Genomic DNA, 14,036 nt, shown 5'->3' on the forward strand with positions numbered 1-14,036 from the left:
GCCTTTTTGTTCACCCATGTTGTTATAGAAAAGTAAGTCTTAAGAGAATAAAGAAACCACTTACTTTCTAAATCAACTTCTGTTCTGCCAAAAACATTCAGACCTTCTACTATTTTTTTAAATCAGTATGTTTGGGACAAAGTATTCTAGAAAAGGAAATCAAAAACTGCTCTTTGCTTTGTACCAAATATACTGTCTCAAATTTCCATTCCAAAGAAGGGTTTAGTCACTTGCCGAATAAAATAATTTTCCACAGAACAGGAAATGAGGAGACTGTATATTCTATCAGATGGGCAACTGAACAAACAGGGCTCCAGGTGGCTAATGTCACAAGGGTGAAGACACCCTGGAGAATAATGAGGCTCTGGATTTCAATGGCCTTCTCTTCATCAATATCCAGCACAATATAACTGCATTTCTAACAGGATAGCAAGACATTTCCAAACAACCCCAGATAATAATCTATTCTAATATAATTCAGTTTCTTCAGAAGGGTGTAATTTATTGCAATGCTGAGCTGTTTATATCCTTCCTCTCCTTTCATTATCTCTCTTTAACCTCGGTTTTTTTTTTCTAAAAATCTCTTTCTTGGGCAGTTCCAGCAAAAGGTGCCAAAAACTGAAGTACACAGATCCCTTATTATTTGTTTTGAAAGACTATAAAGGTTGAGAGATTTATTTTGTCTGTTTTATTTTAATGAAAATTGACTATGCCATTTTCCCTTCTAAGAATATTTCCAAGCTCTGCTTCTGAGGTAACTGAATGCTTCAACATTTTAAAAATGACTGCATCACCCACACATACTACATGTGTCATTAAAATGGTTCATTTATGATATTTGTGTTTAGGTAGCTCTATAGGCAACATCAATATGTAAGGGACTGAATGTAATTTGACAAGTAGAGACAGGGTTGTGAAGGGCAAGTCATTTCTGGTAGAGGGACGTAGCTGTGTTAAAATCCAGAAGTGGGCATATACCAGGGACATTCAATGGATTAACAATAGTCCAGTTTGATTAGTCAATGGGTTGCTTGAGTGGGCAAAGAGATGGTCTATTAAATAACACAGTTTATATGCACATAGTGAGTCCATTTAATGTGGCTTGTATCTATGTGTTTACAGCTGAGCACTTAGGATTGGATAACCTTTCAGGATGACAACTTCAGACATAGAACTTAGAAGAATCAAACTGGAACTAACCCGGAAGTCTCCTCCCTGGCTTTCATAGTCTCAGAAGGTGCTATGCAAGCTGCCAATGGAGAAAGACAAGCAATAGTCCTACTCATATGTAAAGTCTATAAATCACAACAATGACTGGCCTGACAAGAAGTCCTTAATGGTACAACAGTGACACTTTGAATTGGGGGGTTCACCAAAAGCTATCTAAAACAATGTTTTCTACATAGAGGAGCAAACATTCTTTTAGGGGCTAAGCACTACACTCACTGGTCATGGCACCTTGTTACAAACCTTGAATTATATTAACAAACTAATCATAAATGTGACCATAATGGTGTGGTTATATTGTTTAAAAATTTTAGAACCCAACACATTTCAGGGATTCATGTATAAAACAGTACAATAATAGGGATTTGCTCCAAAATAACACAGGAGGAAATGGGGCATGGTTGAGTAAAACCACAGTGGCCATAAGATAAAATTGCTGCATCAGGGCAATTGCTACATAAGGATTTGTCACACTGTTGTTTACTTTTGTGTATGTTTAACATTTTCCATAGTAAAAAAGTTAACCTTTAATCATTCGAATGTCTACAGAAGGATCAACTCCCTAATCTGTTTTCCAAGGCCTTATTTAAAGTTTGTATTTGGAAAGCTAATGTTTAAACCTCATGTAACCCACAGACAAACCAAAGTAGACTGCTGACAAGTCACTGAATGTACCTGGTAAATCCCCCACTTTTGGACTTTAAAACATCTGCGTCCCTCTATCAGAAATGGTTTGCCCTTCCCAATTCTATCTCTACTTGTCAAATTCCATCATAATCCCTTTCATTGCCTTTTGGATCACTATTAACTACCTCATTAAGTGAAGTATAGATGGTAATATATAATAGTAAAATTGGAAGAAGAAACATACCAAAAAAGGCAGGAAATGGATTTGGCATTGGAACTCAGATCCTCATGCTTGTACACCAAGTACTCTTATCCACTGAACCATCATCCCAGCCTCTCTGCTTACCTTTTAATTAAGGATTTGATTGGTTCAAGGAAGATGATGTAAACAAGCACTTCCTAGGTACCCATCAAAAAGTGAGATTGCTCAAACATTAGTAACGAACAATTTACACATAGTTTTTGTACTCTATAAATTTCAAGATAAAACTTGGAATAGATAAAAATAGGGCAGTCTCTGACAACAAAAGAACTCATGCTTCAAGAGTAAGTCACCCATTTGATATTGAAAATTTTCTTTTTCTAATTTTTTTTTCATTTTATATACCAACCCCAATTACCCCCCTCCCTCTCCTTCTCCAACAACCACCTTTCCACCCCCATCACCTCCTCAGAGGGGGTAAGGCCTTTTCTTGGGGAGACAACAAAGTCTGGCATACCAAGTAGATACAGGACCAAGTCCCTCCCTTCTGTATGAAGGCTGAACAAGGTATACCTCCATAGGCAATGGGCTCTAAAAAGCCAGTTCACATACCAGGGATAGGTCCTGGTCCAACTGCCATTCCCCTGCCAACAAATCAAGCCACATAAATGTCACTCACATTCAGAGGGCCTATTTTGCTCTCATGTAGGTTCCCTAGCTGTCAGTCCAGAGTCCCTGAGTTCCCACTAGCTCTGTGGTTTTCCTATCATGGTCTTGACCCCACCCCCTTGTTCATATGATCCCTCCTCTGTCTCTTCAGCTGAACTCCAGGAGCTCAGCCAAGTGCTCGGCTTTGGGTCACTTTGTCTGCTTCCATCAGTTACTGGAGAAAGGTTCTATGATGACAATTAGGGTGGTCACCAATCTGATTACAGGAGAAGACCAGTTCAGGCATTCTCTCCACTATTGTTAGGAGTATTAACTGTGGTCATCCTTGTGGATTCCTGAGAATTTCCTCGGCATCAGGTTTCTCCCTAACCCCATAGTGGCTCCCAGTTATCTCTTTCATTGCTCTTCCCCTCTGTCCCTCCTTCAACTTGGCCTTCTAGATCCCTCATGTTCTCATGCCCCATCACTCATCTCCTCCTTTCTACCCTCCTTTTGGTTCACCCAGGAGATCTTAACTATTTTCCCTTCCTGGAACCCTCCATGTCTGTCCCTAAAATGCTAAAGAAGGAAGGGCTAGAGTTAAGGTTACTTGCTGCCCTTCCAGAAGACCCAAACGTTCAGTTCTCAGCACCCATGTTGGGCAGTTCATAACCACCTGCAACTGTAGTTCCCAGTGATGTGACACCTTCTGGCCTCTACAGGCATTGCACTCATGCACACAAACCCACACTCAGAAACACACACTCAGAAACACACGCTCAGAAACACACACGCACACACAGATTCATATAATTAAAAACAATTATTTTTTATTTGTGTATTTTCAAGAATGTGTTTTAATTACAACATTATTACCTACCCTTTCCTTCCTCCAAGGCTTCTCATATACCTCTCCCTGCTCTCCTTCAAATTTGTGGTCTCTTTTCTCATCAACGGTTATAACATGCATACATGTATTTGTATATACATTTGTATCTTCAAATACATCATGCTCAGTCTGTATAATGTTACTTGTATGCATGCTTTCAGGACTGACCTTTTGGTACTGGACAACCAATTGGTGTGCTCTTTGCTGGGGAGGGCCACATCTCCAGTTTCCAGCTTTACTAAGTTGCCTATAGTTCATTGTAGGGTTGAAGCCTCATGGGCTTTCCCCCATGCGGTTTGGCAAGTTCGTTAGTGCCCTCGTTCAGTTCACTTTTGGATGGACTTCTTGGTAAGACTGTATGGGCGTAATAAAAAAAAAAGGAAATACTTAAAAGTTAGCAGTGCTTTTCTGTATCTAGTAAAATGAAAGTCAATTTTTCTTTTCTCTTTTCAGTGTCTCAGATATTTTTCTTTTCAGAAAAGACTTCAAAGAAAGGAAAGAAAGGAGGCATCAATCAGGTCACTGGTATCTGTCTCTGTTTGCCTGGTCCCCATGGCTGACCACCTTACTGTCAGCATTAGCTAGATAGTTGATCCTTATTCTGATCAGGCTAACAGGGACCCTGCATCCACAACTGCACTCCCAGCTATGTCCAACAGAGAAGGAGCCCAGTTAAGCTACTGGTCCCTAGGACCTACTTCACCCCTTGGAACCAGTGGCAAATGTGATGGGATGAGTTGGTGCAGGAGTCCCTTCAGCTGAAGCCATTCAGTTTTAACTAGAATTTGATCTCCTTGATGGAGAATCCAGTGGAAAATTCCCACTGACTCTACATTAGGAACCTGAGGTCAAGATGCCAGCTAACTTATCTCAGCTTTTGTTAAACTGCTTGCTAAGCTCTCTCCAGCTAACTTCTTAGCTCAGCTCCTGTTAAGATGCCTGCTTGATCAACCTTCCCACCCCCTGTGTTGCCACATATATACCAGGACATGGATTTTGTCTTTAAAACACCCTTTCCCCAAACACTGAGGGCTATACTTGGGTTCCAAATACCTGAGTGTAGTCTGAGCAGGTTGGAATAAAGACTTTCAACTGGTTATGAACTGGCCTCAGATGTTTTTAAAGTAGCAATATTTATATAATCAATGGAAATTGTTTTAAATATATATTTAGAAAATTAAATCAAAACCTCATGCCTTATACCAAATAGATTAAAGATTAAAATCTGAAATGATTTAACAACAAATATAATATAGAATATGGACAAACTTTGAAACAATTTTAAAGTAGGAAAGACCTCAGGTTCTGTATGATTCAGAATTCATAGATGCAAAGTTGGATAAACATGATTACATGATCCAAAAACATAAGTCACAAAATATAGTTATCAAGCAATCAAAGCCAGATATAATGACTCTGGAGTATAATATCAGAACTTGGAGGCTGAGAAAGTACAATCACCACAAATTCAAGTCTAGTCTGAAATACACAGTGAATTCCAAGCCAGTTTGGGCTATAAAATGAGACCACATCTCAAAAAAAAGTCAATACAAAAATATCTAGAAAGAACAAAGAGAAACAAAAATAACAACATAGTTAATGTGTTGTGTAAAGTGGTAACTACATATCAATAAGACTGAGGTCAACAATCCAATTAAACTTTGAGTAGTGGCTTTTCTCTTTTATATAAATTGTATTTAAATTAGAAACAATCTTATTTACATATCAATCCTTGTTCTCTCTCCCTCCCATCCTCCCATGTCCTCCACTGGCCCCCCATTCCATCCCCCATCCACTCCCAAGGGAGGGTGAGGTCTTCCATGAGGGATCATCAAAATCTGTCAAGTCATTTGGTGCAGGACCTAGGCTCTCCCCTGTGTATCTAGGCTAAGAGAGGATCCCTCCATGGGGAATGGACTCCCAAAGTTCATTCGTGCACTTGAGATACATCCTGGTTCCACTACCAAAGGCCCCATAGACTGCCCAGTGCTCCTAGCTGACACCCACGTTCAGGGAGCCTGGTTTTGTACTATGTTGGTTTCCCTGCTGTCAGACTGGGGTCCATGGGTTCCCACTTGCTCAGGTCAGCTGTTTCTGTGGGTTTTTCCAGTGTGGTCTTGACCCCTTTGTTGGTCACTCCTCCTTTTCTACAACTGAACTCCAGGAGTTTGTCTCAGTGCTTGGTTGTGGATCTCTGCTTCTGCTTCCATCGGCTACTGGATAAAGGCTCTAGGATGGCTTTTAAGGTAGTCATCATTCTCATTATATGGGAAGGGCATTTAAGGCCACCTCTCCACTATTGTTTAGGTTCCTAGTTGGGGTCATCCTTGTGGATCTCTGTACAATTCCCTAGTGCCAGATTTCTCTTTAAACCTACAGTAGCTTCCTCTAGTGATTTGTCTGTTTTCTTGCTTTCCTCTATTCCTCTCCCCACTCAATCTTCCTGATGCCTCATGTTCTCCTCCCCCCTCCTCTTGTCCCCTCCTCTTTCTCCTAACTCCCTACCCCCTCCCCTATGCCCCCAATTTGCTCAGGAGATCTTGCCCCTTTCCCCTTCTCTGGTGGACCATGTATGTCTCTCTTAGGGTCCTCCTTGTTTCCTAGCTTCTCTGGAGGTGTGGATTGTAGGCTGGTAATCCTTTGCTTTATGTCTAATATCCATATATGAGTGAGTACATAGCATGTTTGTCATTTTGTGACTGGGTTATCTCACTCAGGGTGGTTTCTTCTAGTTTCATCCATTTGCCTGCAAATTTCAATATTTCATTGCTTTTTCCACCGAGTAGTACTCCATTGTGCAAATGCACCACATTTTCTGTATCCATTCTTCAGTTGAGGGGCATCTAGATTGCTTCCAGGTTCTGGCTATTACAAATAATGCTTCTATGAACATAATTTAACAGATGTCCTTGCTGTATGAATGTGCATCCTTTGGGTATATGCCTAAGAGTGGAATTGATGGATCTTGTGGTAGACTGTGTAGGACTGAACCCCACAAAGCTATCCGCCCATGAGGGCAGAGACATGTAAACTGACACAGGTAGACATAAAAGGAAGTGAAAGAAAAAGGAACCCCCTTTTTCTCCTGGAAGCCAGCCACGCTTCTAACTCCTGTTTGTGCATATCTCTCTCTCTCTCTCTCTCTCTCTCTCTCTCTCTCTCTCTCTCTCTCTCTCTCTCTGGTAAATAAATATATTGTTTTCCATATATAGCATCGAATATCATTATATCTGGTTATATCTTGTGTCAGAAGTGGGATTCAGAGTCACGTGCAAGTTTTGGAAATGGACACATGAATGACAGTGTAGAACTGTATATAAAATAATAGAATACAATAACTCAAAATGCCTATGCCCTAACAAACTCATATCAGAGTGGAAAATGTAAGTCTGATCCTAAGAATATAAGGAGAGAATCCTAGATTATCATGCATAACTTAGAAAAAGAAAAGTGACCTGAAAAGATCTATAGATTGTGGGCAGCATAAAATCTAGATGTCTTATAAATATAAGGTAAGAAATAGGGCATAGGGCATATGCCTGTAATCCCAGACTTCAGAGGTAGAAGCAGAAGGATTAAAATTTGAGGCCAGTTTAGGCAAGACTTATACTTAAAAAAGGTTTTTATTATGATATATGTAGCAAGATTCGTGAACAGAAAAAGAAAACAAACCTAGAAGGTTATACTGTATCTCAGGGAAGAAGAAGAAAAGCATATTATCTGACAAGAGCTTGCAATGTTAATTTAGCTGAACTGTAAAAGGAAGGAATTAAAGAGGCAACATTATTATATCAAGTGAAGTAACCCAGAAACACAAGAACTATATGTTGATACTAGATTTTAATGATTACACATGAGTGTATATGCTATGAAACTACAAAGATGACCATGGGAAGGGGGCTCAAGAATAGATGAGATGTGGAAGCATAAGGGATATTACTGGTGGCAGGAAGGAGAACAGCAGGAGGTAGGCAGGGGACAAAGAGGAAGTGTACAGAGGAGGAAGATTAACAGTAGAAATTATGAAAACACCATAATGAACTCCACTACTTTATATGCTTAGTTTACAACTTTTAAAAAATTTGCATGTCAGGGATGGAAAGATGATTCAGGGGTTTAAAAATATTTGTTGCTCTTACAGAGGACCAGGGTTCAATTCCCAGGGCCTCACATGGAGGCCCACAACCATCTGTAACTCCAAGTCTAAGGGATCTGATGCCCTCTTCTGACTTCTGTAGGCACCAGGCAAGCATGTGATACACATATATACATGTAAGCAGAACACTCATACACACAAAAGAAAATAAGTAACTTTAGAAATGTTTTCAAAAGCATAGTTACTTATAAAATTTTGTAAATAATTTCCCTTTCTACTGCGTTATACATAAGCATAATCTCATGAAAAACCATGGTTCAATTTATTTTTTATCCTAGGCTCTTGGTCTGCAAATTGTGGGCATTCTTTGGAATTGTATAGTCAGTCATCCCAGGAAGACACACCATAGTTAAGCAAGGAGAGCTTTCCTTTGTGTTATTTTGTTTCTTGTTGCTTTTCTGCTCTTTTGACCCCAATGCCATGAGGATGAATCATCTGGAAGCATTACTGACTTTAACCTTTGCTATTTATGATCTCTATTTCCCTCCCAGACCCACCCATTCTGCTCCAGAAGCAAACTGAAGCCAATCAGAACTCTGCCTGTCAATTCAAAAACAGAGGTCAGATAGGATCTGCAGAGAAATTACTTAAGCCTTCTAAATAAGGAAATTAAAATCTTCTCAAGATACAATGGTTTCTCTGACATGAAAAGGAAGAAGGCAGCTGGAAATAAGTATTAAGAAGAATCATAAAATGACCCAACTTGCATAAACTAATAAAGCAAACACTCTTGTGAACTGCTGAGAGGCTTTCTAAGTAGAGAGTTGTCTGAAGGTACAAAAATGTAAAAGTGAAGCCACAAGCCACAGGGAAACATGCAGAATACCCTCCGTGGACCATTCTAAACTATTTAAAAAGAGCTGGCAAGGTGTCATGTGGCCTCATCAGAGTACAAACTAAGTGTATATATAGACATCCATATTTCAAAAGCAAATCATTCGGGATATTTACTGCACCCTGTCACATTTTACATGTCAATTATTTTATGGTTTCCACAATTATTTGCTTTTCAGTTTCATTCACAAAAAGGTTGAAGCCATCAGTTAGGAGCCTTGATATTGTCTCTCCTGACACCTAGTGGATGAATACCTGATAGCTATATTATTTTCAAAGAGTTGGTTCTTGCATAAAATGAACTCTCTCTCCCTCTCCCTCTCCCTCTCCCTCCTTCCCTCCCTCCTTCCCTCCTTCCCTCCCTCCCTCCTTCCCTCCCTCCCTCCTTCCCTCCCTCCCTCCTTCCCTCCCTCCCTCCTCTCTCTCTCTCTCTCTCTCTCTCTCTCTCTCTCTCTCTCTCTCCTTTGTTTAGGTACCAATGACTCCAAGGCCTGGGATAAAAAGCACTGCTTTGCTGTAACCCTGTAACAAACCGTCACAAGCTCAGTCACTTAAAAACAAACTCTTACGCTGTTTTAATTTTTGAGATAAAGTCTTATTCTATAGCTAAGGCTGGCCCAAAACATTCTACAAAGCCCAGGATAATTTCTTTTTTCATTTTAAATTTTCTGTTCACTTTATATACCAACCACAGTTTCCCCTCCTTCCACTCACCCCCTATCCACTCCTCAGAAAGGGTAAGACCTCCCATGTGGAGTTCATGTGGAGTCAACAAAGCCTAGAACATTCAGTTCAGGCAGGATCATGCCCCCTCCCCACCCCCACACACATCAAGGCTGAGTAAGGCATCCCTCCATATGGAATGGGTTCCAAAAAGCCAGCTCATGCACTAGGTATTGATCCTAGTTCCACTGTCAGGGGCCCCACAAACAGACCAAGCTACACAACTGTTACCCACATGCAGAGGGCCTGGATGGGTCCCATGCAGGTTCCCCAGCTATTTGGTCTAGAGTCTGTGAGCTCATGAGCTAAGACCTCTAGTGGTAGTGGAGAGGGTGAATGAACTGGCCTTCTGTTATCAGATTGATGACTACCCTAATTGTCATCACAGAACCTTCTAGTAACTGATGGAAGCAGATGCAGAGATCCACAGCCAAGCATCCATCCGTCCAAGTTCTGGTAGTCCAGTCAAAGAGAGAGAGGAGGGATTATATGAGCAAGTGGGGGTCAAGGTCATGATGGGGAAACCCACAAAGACAAGATAATCTCAAAATCCTGGCAATCTTCCTCACTTAACCTCTTGAGTGCAGGAATTACAGGTCTGGCTACCATATCATTTCTGCCTTGAACTTCTGGATGTCAAATCATCTATAAAATCAAGGTGTCAGCAGGAATATATTTCTTTAAGTGTGTGTGTGCTTATGTATGCAGTGTACATATACATGCACTTGTACATGTAGTTATGTGTGTGTGTGATATGAAGGCCAGAGGCTGACTTCACACTGAATCTTATATTTTTTGATACACAGTGATTTCTCACTGAGCCTGGAACTCACTATTTCTGCTAAACAGACTGGCCACTGAGTTCCGAGGATTGCTCTACCTTTGGTCCCATGCACCCTCAGCCTCCACAATGCTGAAGTTAGAGATGGGTGATGCTACATCCAGATATTACAAAGGTGCTAGGATCTAAACTAAGGTTCTCATGCTTGTACAGCTAACACTGTAGACAGTAAGTGTCATATTAAGCCTAGTGGTGAGGTCTACAGTCCTATCTATTCAGGAAATGCTACAGGAAGATTTGAGTTCAAAGCCAACCTGGGGTACAGAGTGAGGTCTAGGCAAAACTGAGGAACTTAGCAAGACCTTGACTGGAAACAATTCTTCTGAGGACTTCAATTGTAGCCTAGTGATTGAGCCTCTACTTAGTGTACAAGAGACCCTAGGTTAAATCTCTAGAACAATAAAAATGTCACAATGGCCTCAAAAGCAAATACTACGTCAAAGCCTAACTAACGGCATCAAAATTAATAAAGTACCAAGACATCTTAACCAACTACAAAGGGGAAACTGCAATTGTGTACACAGTCTGAAAGATTTTAAGATTCTATTCAAGGTTGAGTCCTAGAATAACTTAAATCAGAGAAATTATGTTTCTGCCCAATTGAATTTCTTCCTAGGCCAGCAGTCACATCCATTATTAGCATGAGAAGCCAATCAGCAGCAAGCTGGCAGGACAGATTGCATTTTCACCACTTCATATCACGGCATCCATCTTTGAACAAGCAACGCTAATCCACATTCCAGAAGTGGAAGGAAGTTTCTGGGTAATAAAGGTAAACAAGCTCATGAAAGAACAGATCCATATTCCAGGAAGAATAAATAGCCACAGACACACTAAAAAGCAGTAAGGGCCACAAAAACATTCTGAAGGAGATTGCTATACAACATCAGACAAAAGCATAGCCTATTCCTGTGTTACATAGGATGGAAGAAAACACAAAGGGCAGCTTAACTCAGAGATGCTTTGGAGCTGTTAAGTTTGAAATGCAGGTACACTCGGCATGAAGAGCGTTCACCCTTTTGTATAGAGGCTGTAGTTCTGGCCCAGCCCCGCTGTCTAAACCACTCTACTATATAAACTTACTTGGAGTATTCACTTCAGTACCTTTTAGTCTGTCCCCTCCTGCTGACTATGAACTGTCAGTTTCTCTGGGTCTCTCACTAATCATAACTCTCCAATATGTTTCCTGACATTTAAAATCAGCGGTTGTAGCAATGACAATTTGGTATATTAATGTGGTGCAAGAAGTCACCACCTCACACTCCCTTTTAAAAGGGGCTTGGTCTACACCACTCAAACTTTTTATAAATGAAAGTAAGGTAATAATGGAAGAGTTCAGATTGAAAGAATAGCAACTGCTCCCTCAAAAGAGAGAGCGAGACAAAAGAGAGGAAAATTCTTGATCCACTCTAGACATAGAAGCCTTTAAAAAACTGAATAAGGATAAAAATATCCTTCTGCTATTTGGGATACCCAACTTAAGAATAACAGCTTAGGCATAGCGTTGTTATAAAAATAGACACAGACACACAGACCAATGGAACAGGCCAGAAGGTAACAGAAATAAACCCACAGATCTATCTGCAGCTAATTCTTGACATGGGCAAGAAAATATACATTGGAAAAAAAGACTTCTTCAATAAATGATGCTAGGAAAATGAGCTATCCATATATATAAGATTAAAGCAACAACAACTGTCTGTTTACAAAAATCCACTCAAACTAGTTAAAGAGCTAACCACAAAATCTGAAACTGAGAAACTACTGGAAGAAACATAAGGATGTTTAAATAGCCAAAGATTTTGACATTCAAAATATTGATGCACGCCATTTACTTTTCTCAGGTAAAACTCCAATAGCACAGGAAACAGAAGCAAAATTGATAAATTAGATTTCATTAAACTAAATAAAAGTTATCTGTTCATCAAGTGATCTAAGAGGTGTGCTACAGGATAAGAAGAAATATTTGTCAACATTCATCTGACAAAGAATTAATATGCAGAATGTACTTTAAAAACAAGTAAGTCAAATTTAAATGAGCAAATGGGGTCTGGGGATGTATTTCCATGGTAAAATATGTGAAAGCATATGCAAAGCCCAGCCTAGGTTCAATCTCCAATGCAAACAAGTGGGGGTACTTGAATGGATACTTATCAAAAGAAATAAGGAAAATACACAATAAAAACTCAACTGTTCAACATCATAAGCTAAATGCAAATCAAAATCACAATATGATAGCCAAGTATGGTAGTACACACCTGTACGCCTAGAACTCAGGAAACTGAGAAAGAAAGATGAAGAGACTAAGGCTAGCCTGGACTACACAGTGAGACACTGTAAAGAGAAAGTAGGGAAGAGAGGAGAGAGGGAGAGAGAAGGGGAAACATTTCCATTAAAATCAGGAAGACAAGAATGTCCATTCATGCACTGCTGTTCAACACAGTATTTGAAGCATCTGCTAGACCAATAAGAAATGTGAAAGCAATAAAGGGGATGCATATAGGAAAGGAAGAAGTCAAAATATCCATTTGCAAATGGTATCGTTCTGCACATAAAAGATGCTGGACTCTACTACACAACTCCTACAGCTGATAAACATTTAGCAAAGGAGCAGTATATAAACTAAATATGCAAAATCAGTAGCCTTCCTATGTACAGATGATAAGCACATCAAGACAGGTAACAAGGAAATATTACCATTAAATCAAAAATACCATGGAATAAATCTAGATAAGAACGTGAAAGACTTATACAATGAAAACTTTAAAACACTGAAAATAGAATTGAAGAAAATTCCAGAATATAGAAACACCTGCCATGCTCATGGATTGTTAGGATTAATACTGTGAAAATAGCTATCTTACCAAAAGCAATTTAGATAGTCAATGCAATACTCATGAAAATTCCAATGCAGTTAGTTAAATAAATTGAAAATATAATGCTACAGCCAGGCGATGGTGGCACACACCTTTAATCCCAACACTCGGGAGGCAGAGGCAGGTGGATCTCTGTGAGTTCAAGACTAGCCTGGTCTACAGATGGAGTTCCAGGACAGCTAGGGCCATTACACAGAGAAACTCTGTCTAGAAAAAAACAAACAAAAAAAGAAAGAAAATACAATCTTAAATTTCTTATGAAAATACCCAATACCCAGGATAGCAAAAAAATAAATAAAGAAAGAAAGAATAACAGCAATAAAACAAAACAAACCACCACCAACAAACTTCTGAAATAAAACAAAATATCTACTGATGGAGGTATTGCCATCCCAGATTTCAAATTATACTACAGAGATTTAGTAATATGAACAGCATGATTCTAGACTAAAAATAGACTGATTAATAAATGGAATAAGCCGGGCGGTGGTGGCGCATGCCTTTAATCCCAGCACTCGGGAGGCAGAGACAGGGGGATCTCTGTGAGTTCGAGGCTAGGCTGGACCGACAGCCTCCGAAACAATACAAAGAAACCCTGTCTCGTAAAACCAATAAATAAATAAATAAATGGAATAAAATTGAGGACCCACATATAAACCTACACTCCTACAGCCACCTGATTTCTGACAAAGAGACCAACAACAAATATATGCTTTCGTTAAAGTCTGTGGTGGCATTTTCTTAATTAGTGATTGATGGGGGAGGGTCCTGCCCATTGAGGGTGGTGCCATCTCTGGGCTAGTAGTCCTGGATGCTATAAGAAGACAGGCTGAGCAAGCCATGAGGGGCAAGCCAGTAAGCAGCCCCCCTCTGTGCCCTCTGCATCAGCTCCTGCCTTCGGATTCCTACCTTCACTTCCCTGGATACTGGACTACAAACTATAAGAAGAAACAAACCCTTTCATTCCCAAGTTGCTTTTGGTAATGGTGTTTTATCACAGCAACAGAAACTCT

The sequence above is a fragment of the Mesocricetus auratus genome, unplaced genomic scaffold (assembly GCF_017639785.1).
Source record: "Mesocricetus auratus isolate SY011 unplaced genomic scaffold, BCM_Maur_2.0 Super-Scaffold_100003, whole genome shotgun sequence".
Taxonomy (NCBI): Eukaryota; Metazoa; Chordata; class Mammalia; order Rodentia; family Cricetidae; genus Mesocricetus; species Mesocricetus auratus.